The sequence below is a fragment of the Polistes dominula genome, unplaced genomic scaffold (genome assembly GCF_049000335.1).
Source record: "Polistes dominula isolate Pdom_NZ unplaced genomic scaffold, Pdom_raw_medaka contig_277, whole genome shotgun sequence".
NCBI classification, from domain to species: domain Eukaryota; kingdom Metazoa; phylum Arthropoda; class Insecta; order Hymenoptera; family Vespidae; genus Polistes; species Polistes dominula.
The window spans coordinates 635073-642992 of NW_028301009.1; the positions used below are offsets into that span (position 1 = coordinate 635073).

At 34.6% G+C, this 7920-nt stretch overlaps 8 non-coding genes and 1 pseudogene across 8 annotated transcripts; all 9 read right to left on the reverse strand.

Moving 5' to 3' along the window:
• Window positions 1-2303: 2303 nt before the first annotated feature.
• Window positions 2304-2422, reverse strand: LOC149032074 (5S ribosomal RNA). Its single transcript, XR_016177101.1, has one exon. It is a non-coding gene; the product is annotated as a 5S ribosomal RNA (ribosomal RNA).
• A 378-nt stretch (window positions 2423-2800) lies between these two features.
• Window positions 2801-2919, reverse strand: LOC149032075 (5S ribosomal RNA). The gene has a single exon (XR_016177102.1). It is a non-coding gene; the product is annotated as a 5S ribosomal RNA (ribosomal RNA).
• Window positions 2920-3304: 385 nt separating this feature from the next.
• Window positions 3305-3423, reverse strand: LOC149032076 (5S ribosomal RNA). The gene has a single exon (XR_016177103.1). It is a non-coding gene; the product is annotated as a 5S ribosomal RNA (ribosomal RNA).
• A 383-nt stretch (window positions 3424-3806) lies between these two features.
• LOC149032077 (5S ribosomal RNA) lies at window positions 3807-3925 on the reverse strand. Its single transcript, XR_016177104.1, has one exon. It is a non-coding gene; the product is annotated as a 5S ribosomal RNA (ribosomal RNA).
• Window positions 3926-4302: 377 nt separating this feature from the next.
• Window positions 4303-4421, reverse strand: LOC149032078 (5S ribosomal RNA). Its single transcript, XR_016177105.1, has one exon. It is a non-coding gene; the product is annotated as a 5S ribosomal RNA (ribosomal RNA).
• A 378-nt stretch (window positions 4422-4799) lies between these two features.
• LOC149032079 (5S ribosomal RNA) lies at window positions 4800-4918 on the reverse strand. Its single transcript, XR_016177107.1, has one exon. It is a non-coding gene; the product is annotated as a 5S ribosomal RNA (ribosomal RNA).
• Window positions 4919-5296: 378 nt separating this feature from the next.
• On the reverse strand, window positions 5297-5415 carry LOC149032080 (5S ribosomal RNA). Its single transcript, XR_016177108.1, has one exon. It is a non-coding gene; the product is annotated as a 5S ribosomal RNA (ribosomal RNA).
• Window positions 5416-5793: 378 nt separating this feature from the next.
• On the reverse strand, window positions 5794-5912 carry LOC149032081 (5S ribosomal RNA). The gene has a single exon (XR_016177109.1). It is a non-coding gene; the product is annotated as a 5S ribosomal RNA (ribosomal RNA).
• A 380-nt stretch (window positions 5913-6292) lies between these two features.
• On the reverse strand, window positions 6293-6410 carry LOC149032082 (5S ribosomal RNA; annotated as a pseudogene).
• Window positions 6411-7920: the final 1510 nt, after the last annotated feature.

Consider the following 7920-nt stretch of genomic DNA (forward strand, 5'->3'; position numbering starts at 1 on the left):
TTATATTTTCGTTCTGATTGTTAACTGACACATAGTGAGCTGCTAGTAAGTTAGCCTTGGCCTTGTCATCGTGAATTATTTTCATTCCATCGCCATCTGTCAGACACGATTGATTGTTGATTCCAGCTGCCAATATCAAATCAGCTCTGTTGGCTGCGACTTTCAAATCACCGACTTTATGTCCGCCTTTATTGCGAAATAATTTATTTATTTCTGAGAACATTTTATCCGGTCTTCGAGGATCAATTGACGAAACCCTATTAAGCCAATAACTCGCGACGTTCTTTTCTATAAGGAATTTTAATTTTCTCCTGATTGCAGCAATATGTTCGTAAAATTGTGAATTAAATGCTCTTTCGTTGCCCCTTGGAAATTCCATTTTCTTAACTTCCTTAATTCGTTGATAAGAGATTTTTCTCTCGCCACTAGCTTTCTTGCGTAATTGTTGATATATTTATCTGTAGAATTAAACGATTTGCTTTTTGGAGAGGAGCGCCTCATTGCATCTAGTATGGTGTCTTTAATATGGTCTAACTTGGCCTCAACAACACTTAGATCCAAGTTAAAATCAGGATTGACATCAGGATCAAATTTAGAGAGAATTTTCTCAAATTTGGTAAACCTAATTTTAGAAAAAGAAAAATTGTTATTAATGGTAAATGATGAATCCCTGAGGTTTCTATCCTTGATGCTAAAGGTGGCCATTATCGCTTCATGGTCACTTGGAAAGTTTTCTGTGCTCAATTTATCATCTAAGGTATGCTTAAATGATAATCTCGCGTCAGCTAGAATTAGGTCTAGGAAGGAGTTTTTCCTAGGGTAAGAAGGGGTTGAAGAGTGAAATAATTTTAGCTTAAAATCTATAGCTGCCTTATCAATCCATTTACTAAACGCAACGCCTCTTTCGTTGTTTAATGGATTATCCAAGAAGTGTGTTTTGCGTTAAAGTCTCCACCTACAAAATAATAAACTTTTGGAGAGTCAAGTTTCAACGTACAAAACAAATCGTTTATTTCATTGATAAAGATCAGACTTTTTCCTTTCCTCGCATAAATTGCGCAACCAGAAGATACTGTCCTCTGTCAAATTTATTTTTATAACAGATACCTCTATGGTTGAATATTTTTCGCCTAAATTTACAATTTCGAACTTTAGATTTTTCTTTACAACAATGGCTGTGCCACCACCTGAACCATTTACTCGATCATTGACTATGGTGTAGTTTTTAAAACTAACTAAGTGTTTCGGTCCTAATTTAGTTTCGTTTAGGACCGCTATGTCTAACCTATGTGATTTAAGAAGTTTATTAGTTCCACACGCTTAAAATTATAATTAGTGAATTAGTTTAACGACGCACACTTAAATTCATGATATGGGTTTAAAGACCTAACTTTGTCCATAATTTAGAGTGATATAAGCACCAACTGTGCGTAATCGATTTAGTTGGTTAGATACACTATTCAAGGAGTTTTCCAATTTTTCCGTTCTAGCCTCCAAGTAGCCAACTTAGCTAGACCAGCGTCCGTGGGAATTTGCTGCATGTAGTCCGGTATGTGCACCTTGTGATTTAGGGGATGAGTCTGAAGAGACTTGCCAACCATGACGCATAAGAAATCCATTCTGCAAAAACGCCTGGTTGGTTATTTTCCGTGCTGCTGGCTTTTGGGATGTTTTCTTTCGTTTATTCTTTAGCGCGGCAAATGCCTGCGCTTTTTGGCATCCTCTGAATGACGCAGGGTGTCCGAATTGACCACAGTTGACACAGAAAGGCTTTACTGTATCCTCCGTACCTGGCGACCGCTCTCCGGCCTTACACTCCCCTGGAGCATGATCCTCCTTGCACTTAACGCATCTTATTCTAGATTACAGTTAGATGCAGCGTGGCCGAAACGCTGACAGCGTTTGCAGCACGGTATGGCCGTTAACGACAGAATTTATTATACTAAATGCTCTTGTCATGTACATCTTAATTTCAAGTATAAAAAAAAAGAAAAAAGCAAAAGAAAACAAAAAACGGTAAAACAGGCCTAATTCAATGATTCCACAACTAGCAGCTTCTACGACGTTGTAAAAAGTTATGGTACGACAAAGCATGTCGCTCATGAGAAATATGGATTTCATGGAAATTTTGGGATTGAATCGTCAAAAAGTTCTATTACTAATATAGATAGTTAAGAAGTTGACAAAGAATCTTGAAGTACGTGATTTTGTCTAAAAAAAGAAAAAGATATTTTCCAAAAATGTTTAGTTTGATTATGACAACCATTATAAAGAAAAATTGAATAAAAAAAAAAAAAGGAAGGTGTTAACAGCACACGGTGTTCCCAAGCGGTCACCCATCCAAGTACTAACCGTGCCCAGTGCTGCTTGACTTAAGTGATCGGACGAGAACTTGTATTTTCAGCACGGTATGGCCGTTAACGACAGAATTTATTATACTAAATGTTCTTGTCATGTACATCTTAATTTCAAGTATAAAAAAAAAAGAAAAAAGCAAAAGAAAACAAAAAACGGTAAAACAGGCCTAATTCATTGATTCCACAACTAGCAGCTTCTACGACGTTGTAAAAAGTTATGGTACGACAAAGCATGTCGCTCATGAGAAACATGGTTTTCATGGAAATTTTGGGATTGAATCGTCAAAAAGTTCTATTACTAATATAGATAGTTAAGAAGTTGACAAAGAATCTTGAAGTACGTGATTTTGTCTAAAAAAAGAAAAAGATATTTTCCAAAAATGTTTAGTTTGATTATGACAACCATTATAAAGAAAAATTGCATAAAAAAAAAAAAAGGAAGGTGTTAACAGCACACGGTGTTCCCAAGCGGTCACCCATCCAAGTACTAACCGTGCCCAGTGCTGCTTGACTTAAGTGATCGGACGAGAACTTGTATTTTCAGCACGGTATGGCCGTTAACGACAGAATTTATTATACTAAATGTTCTTGTCATGTACATCTTAATTTCAAGTATAAAAAAAAGAAAAAAAAGAAAAAAGCAAAAGAAAACAAAAAACGGTAAAACAGGCCTAATTCATTGATTCCACAACTAGCAGCTTCTACGACGTTGTAAAAAGTTATGGTACGACAAAGCATGTCGCTCATGAGAAACATGGTTTTTATGGAAATTTTGGGATTGAATCGTCAAAAAGTTCTATTACTACTATAGATAGTTAAGAAGTTGACAAAGAATCTTGAAGTATGTGATTTTGTCTAAAAAAGAAAAAGATATTTTCCAAAAATGTTTAGTTTCATTATGACAACCATTATAAAGAAAAATTGAATAAAAAAAAAAAAAAGGAAGGTGTTAACAGCACACGGTGTTCCCAAGCGGTCACCCATCCAAGTACTAACCGTGCCCAGTGCTGCTTGACTTAAGTGATCGGACGAGAACTTGTATTTTCAGCACGGTATGGCCGTTAACGACAGAATTTATTATACTAAATGCTCTTGTCATGTACATCTTAATTTCAAGTATAAAAAAAAAAAAAAAGAAAAAAGCAAAAGAAAACAAAAAACGGTAAAACAGGCCTAATTCATTGATTCCACAACTAGCAGCTCCTACGACGTTGTAAAAAGTTATGGTACGACAAAGCATTTCGCTCATGAGAAATATGGATTTCATGGAAATTTTGGGATTGAATCGTCAAAAAGTTCTATTACTAATATAGATAGTTAAGAAGTTGACAAAGAATCTTGAAGTACGTGATTTTGTCTAAAAAAAGAAAAAGATATTTTCCAAAAATGTTTAGTTTGATTATGACAACCATTATAAAGAAAAATTGAATAAAAAAAAAAAATGGAAGGTGTTAACAGCACACGGTGTTCCCAAGCGGTCACCCATCCAAGTACTAACCGTGCCCAGTGCTGCTTGACTTAAGTGATCGGACGAGAACTTGTATTTTCAGCACGGTATGGCCGTTAACGACAGAATTTATTATACTAAATGTTCTTGTCATGTACATCTTAATTTCAAGTATAAAAAAAAAGAAAAAAGCAAAAGAAAACAAAAAACGGTAAAACAGGCCTAATTCATTGATTCCACAACTAGCAGCTTCTACGACGTTGTAAAAAGTTATGGTACGACAAAGCATGTCGCTCATGAGAAACATGGTTTTCATGGAAATTTTGGGATTGAATCGTCAAAAAGTTCTATTACTACTATAGATAGTTAAGAAGTTGACAAAGAATCTTGAAGTATGTGATTTTGTCTAAAAAAGAAAAAGATATTTTCCAAAAATTTTTAGTTTCATTATGACAACCATTATAAAGAAAAATTGAATAAAAAAAAAAAAATGGAAGGTGTTAACAGCACACGGTGTTCCCAAGCGGTCACCCATCCAAGTACTAACCGTGCCCAGTGCTGCTTGACTTAAGTGATCGGACGAGAACTTGTATTTTCAGCACGGTATGGCCGTTAACGACAGAATTTATTATACTAAATGCTCTTGTCATGTACATCTTAATTTCAAGTATAAAAAAAAAAGAAAAAAGCAAAAGAAAACAAAAAACGGTAAAACAGGCCTAAATCATTGATTCCACAACTAGCAGCTCCTACGACGTTGTAAAAAGTTATGGTACGACAAAGCATGTCGCTCATGAGAAATATGGATTTCATGGAAATTTTGGGATTGAATCGTCAAAAAGTTCTATTACTAATATAGATAGTTAAGAAGTTGACAAAGAATCTTGAAGTACGTGATTTTGTCTAAAAAAGAAAAAGATATTTTCCAAAAATGTTTAGTTTGATTATGACAACCATTATAAAGAAAAATTGAATAAAAAAAAAAAAAAGGAAGGTGTTAACAGCACACGGTGTTCCCAAGCGGTCACCCATCCAAGTACTAACCGTGCCCAGTGCTGCTTGACTTAAGTGATCGGACGAGAACTTGTATTTTCAGCACGGTATGGCCGTTAACGACAGAATTTATTATACTAAATGTTCTTGTCATGTACATCTTAATTTCAAGTATAAAAAAAAAGAAAAAAGCAAAAGAAAACAAAAAACGGTAAAACAGGCCTAATTCATTGATTCCACAACTAGCAGCTTCTACGACGTTGTAAAAAGTTATGGTACGACAAAGCATGTCGCTCATGAGAAATATGGATTTCATGGAAATTTTGGGATTGAATCGTCAAAAAGTTCTATTACTAATATAGATAGTTAAGAAGTTGACAAAGAATCTTGAAGTACGTGATTTTGTCTAAAAAAGAAAAAGATATTTTCCAAAAATGTTTAGTTTGATTATGACAACCATTATAAAGAAAAATTGAATAAAAAAAAAAAAAAAGGAAGGTGTTAACAGCACACGGTGTTCCCAAGCGGTCACCCATCCAAGTACTAACCGTGCCCAGTGCTGCTTGACTTAAGTGATCGGACGAGAACTTGTATTTTCAGCACGGTATGGCCGTTAACGACAGAATTTATTATACTAAATGTTCTTGTCATGTACATCTTAATTTCAAGTATAAAAAAAAAAGAAAAAAGCAAAAGAAAACAAAAAACGGTAAAACAGGCCTAATTCATTGATTCCACAACTAGCAGCTTCTACGACGTTGTAAAAAGTTATGGTACGACAAAGCATGTCGCTCATGAGAAACATGGTTTTCATGGAAATTTTGGGATTGAATCGTCAAAAAGTTCTATTACTACTATAGATAGTTAAGAAGTTGACAAAGAATCTTGAAGTATGTGATTTTGTCTAAAAAAGAAAAAGATATTTTCCAAAAATTTTTAGTTACATTATGACAACCATTATAAAGAAAAATTGAATAAAAAAAAAAAAAAGGAAGGTGTTAACAGCACACGGTGTTCCCAAGCGGTCACCCATCCAAGTACTAACCGTGCCCAGTGCTGCTTGACTTAAGTGATCGGACGAGAACTTGTATTTTCAGCACGGTATGGCCGTTAACGACAGAATTTATTATACTAAATGCTCTTGTCATGTACATCTTAATTTCAAGTATAAAAAAAAAAGAAAAAAGCAAAAGAAAACAAAAAACGGTAAAACAGGCCTAATTCATTGATTCCACAACTAGCAGCTTCTACGACGTTGTAAAAAGTTATGGTACGACAAAGCATGTCGCTCATGAGAAATATGGATTTCATGGAAATTTTGGGATTGAATCGTCAAAAAGTTCTATTACTAATATAGATAGTTAAGAAGTTGACAAAGAATCTTGAAGTACGTGATTTTGTCTAAAAAAGAAAAAGATATTTTCCAAAAATGTTTAGTTTGATTATGACAACCATTATAAAGAAAAATTGAATAAAAAAAAAAAAAAAAGGAAGGTGTTAACAGCACACGGTGTTCCCAAGCGGTCACCCATCCAAGTACTAACCGTGCCCAGTGCTGCTTGACTTAAGTGATCGGACGAGAACTTGTATTTTCAGCACTTTTGACTTTTGACTTTTTAATATGTTTATTTTGGCACAAGAAATTTACAATATGTTTTACAGAACTATAAAAATAAACAAAAAGTTTGAAATAAAAATTTTAAAAACGCCTAACTTATATGATAACTAAATTAGGAACTAAATAATAATCGCTTATTTAATTTGGCTAAGGGGAGATTAAAAAGGAATCCCTGTAGCAGACGCTAGGCACAGTCTTTTGACTAGAGTGTTTAATAAGCCTCTACGCTAAATAATTGTACATTTACTTGAATTGCATCCCAAAAAGTGCAGTAAAAAGGAAGCACGCATAACTTGTTTAAAACTTAAAATTACGCTTAAACTAATAAGGAGCGAAAAGGAGCGGAATAATGGAGTAAGAGATAGGGAAGATCAGGAGCATAGGAAATTACTATATACAGGGGGGGGGGGAAACATAGGTTCTACCTTAGAATAACTTAGAAAATAAAGATGCATCCTACACACTTAGGAGTTAAATTGCCTTATCTAAAGTTTTCTTAGACTTTATTTTGTATCACTGGGGATTGATTCGGTCTTCAAGCCACCAGTAGTGTAGATAATTTAAATTTTTTACCTCATGAATGTCTCGCTTGGGTACTCTCGCGTCATATCGATAACCGAGCTCCGAAAGAAGTGCTGATGCAAACTCATGTAGATTGTTGTGTGCATCATAAGCTATCGCCTTTTTTGTTCTACGCCTTGAGATATGGTATAACAGTGGGACTGCTTTTCTATTTTGAACAATACCCAATTTATCGAGATAAAGGAAGGCTTCCGGAGGTACAAATCCAGTATTTAAAGCCACCTTTATATAATTATCGTCTGGATAAGGAATAGGAAAGATGAGACTGTTACATGAAACAGTTGCCACATTAGCAAAATAATTTCTGATTAATTTAATAATAAAGTTGTCAATTCTATTAACGTTGGCTTTTTCATAGATAATTATATTGCTGACATGTTTGGTGTAATTTGATTTAGCTGATCTGTAAAGTCCTAAGCAAGCTCTTAGGCATCGTCTCTCGAAAATTCGGAATTTCTCCATTATATTAGCGCACACATTATACCATATCTCGCAGCCATAAGTCAAGATAGGCCTTATGAGGCTTTGGTAACAGATAATTTTCGCTTTCGGCGATAATGCACGCGAATGAAAGAGTCTCGCGCATAAAGTAAACACAGTTTTCGCTTTTTGGAGTTGCTGTAGAGGGTGAGCATTCAGTAAAAATCTCTCGTCTATATATAACCCTAAGTATTTGACAGCTTTTTTATGTGGGATCTTTTTGCTTGCAGCTGGGTCTGCATTTATGTGGAATGATTTGTAGTTATTTTTGATGATACATGAGGCTTTTTGCGTCGACGGTCTAAAAAGTATTGTTTCGCACTTGTATTTTCAGCACGGTATGGCCGTTAACGACAGAATTTATTATACTAAATGTTCTTGTCATGTACATCTTAATTTCAAGTATAAAAAAAAAGAAAAAGCATAAGAAAACAAAAAACGGT